Genomic DNA, 2,503 nt, shown 5'->3' on the forward strand with positions numbered 1-2,503 from the left:
AAAAAAAAAAAAAAAAAAGGAGAGTGAGAACTTAAAAACATAGACACAATAATCTGAGTTACAGAATTCTTCCAGATACTTCTCCCTTTGTAATTATCTCACCCATACATCATTTCGTAGCTATATCAGTCTATTCTCCAGAGATACAGAACCAATAGAAGAGATAGATATAGCTAGAGAAAGGTACAGATATATATTTATTTTCAAGAGTTATGGGGGCTGGCAAGTCCAAAATCTGTAGAACAGGCTACAAGAGTTGATGAAATCTTGAGTCTGAAATGGGTAGGGTAGACCAGCAGACCAGAAACTCAAGTAGGAGTTCTATGTTGAGGTAGAATTACTTTTTCTCTGAAAGGCAGGCTTCAATTTTTGCTCTTAAGGCCTTCGACTGATTGGTTGAGGCCCACTCACATTATCATGAGTAACTCCTTAACTAAAAGTCAACTGATTGTAAGTATTAATCATGTCTACAAAACATCTTCATAGCGACATCTAGACTAATGTCTAACAAAACAACTGGGCACCATAGCCTATCCAAGTTGACACATAAAATTAACTATCCCAATAGTCTTTGTTTACTAAAGCAACTGACCCTGGCTGCTTTCCAAAACCTTCAACTCTGTCTCTTCTTATACACATATTTTATTGAGCTATTGTATTACAATGAAAAATATGCAGTTTGGGGGGAAAGGAAGAGCCGAGAGAGGGAAGGAGGGAAGGGGGTGTGGGGTCTCCGTGTGTGACATACCTTATGTGGTCAAGACACAATTGTAAGAGGGACTTTACCTAACAAATGCAACTTGTACCCTCAATGAATCTGCAACAATAAAAAATAAAAAAATAAAATAAATGCTAACAACAAAAAAAAAAAGAAAAATATACAATGGATGTAAAAAGGTTTAGAAACAAATTCAACTAACTCTAGGGAAAAAACTCAACTGGTGGAAGCAAAAGGACATATGTGTTTGTAGCCTATCGTTTTGAGATACTAAAATAGGTCCTGGAAATTAGTCAAATTTTTTTATGGAAGGAAAAGAAAACACAGGTTAACCAGTCAGAATCTAACTCAGGTCAATCAGGAGAGCTTTGCCTATGCTTGTAGGTCTCAAATTTGTCTGTCATTTGGAATCAATGCACAATGTTGAAAATTTCAAATACCCAAGCAATACCCAGGAGCAGTTAAATCAGAATCTTTGGGTGTCAGGCATCAGGAACTCTGTAATGATTCTGTTTCAACATATAAATGAGATTGAGAATCTTTCATTTAAAGTCGTGGCCATGGGGCTGAGTGAGGCGGCTCACACCTGTAATCCTAGCACTCTGGGAGGCCGAGGTGGGTGGATTGCTTCAGCTCAGGAATTCGAGACCCTATCTCTACTAAAAATAGAAGAAAAAACTAGCTGGGTATGGTTGCAGGTGCCTATAGCCCCAGCTACTCTGGAGGCTGAGGCAAGAGGATCACTTGAGCCCAAAAAAGTTAGAGGTTGCTGTGAGCTATGATGCCACAGCACTCTACCCAAGATGACAGAGAGAGACTATTGCAAAAAAAAAAAAAAACAGAAGTCATGGCCATGAAATTCAAGTTCTGCTGATTCCACTAAACATTGAAGTATATCAGTTTGGGTATACTACATTTAGAACAGTAGTTCTCAACCTTCCTAATGCCATGGCCCTTTAATACAGTTCCTGTGGGTCATGACCCACAGGTTGAGAATTGCCGATTTAGAAAGTATAAAGAATGGTGGGAAGTATATAAAGAAACAAAACACCACCATTACTTCTGCAAATCAGTACAAGTCCATACCTACATTTTGGAGAATTAAAAAAAAAAAAAATTCTTCTTAGAATTTCTACAAGCAGAATTTCTTCATCAGAGCAATGCCCATTTTAAAGCCTGATCTATTTCAACAGATTCAACATTTGCTAGAAATGTTGTATCAATTTGCACTCTTGCCTCCTAAATCCTGGCCAGAACTATGAATTGATAATCTTTTTCCTTTTGTTCAATCTTGTCGCGACCCGTCGGGCTCCTATGGCCCTGGTCGGGGTTAGCGCAGGAAGGAACCAGGCGAGAGGCGGATTAGAAGTACAAGCTGTGGAAGGCGGCCCAGCCCTCACTTTCCGGAGAGCCCCGAGCAACCTCGGCACCAGCCTTTTATTGAAACGGAATGATACAGGTGAGGGGAGTAATTAACAATGACTACGTGCTGAGGGCATGGGCTCCTTCTCCATAAGGAGCACCTGTGGACAAGTCGCCCCAGCGTCCACCCCTCAGCTGTAAATCATCTTGCTTAGAGGTCGTGTGTCTCTTGGGGTCCTCTACACACTCTGATAATTGAATAACTCTGGGGTGTTGTTTTATTTTTTTTTTTTATTTTTTATTTTTTTTGAGACGGAGCCTCAAGCTGTCCCCCTGGGTAGAGTGCCATGGCATCACGCTCACAGCAACCTCCAACTCCTGGGCTCTAGCGAGTCTCCTGCCTCAGCCTCCCAAGTAGCTGGG

Source organism: Otolemur garnettii, unplaced genomic scaffold (assembly GCF_000181295.1).
Source record: "Otolemur garnettii isolate 467f Iridium unplaced genomic scaffold, OtoGar3 scaffold00065, whole genome shotgun sequence".
Lineage (NCBI taxonomy): Eukaryota > Metazoa > Chordata > Mammalia > Primates > Galagidae > Otolemur > Otolemur garnettii.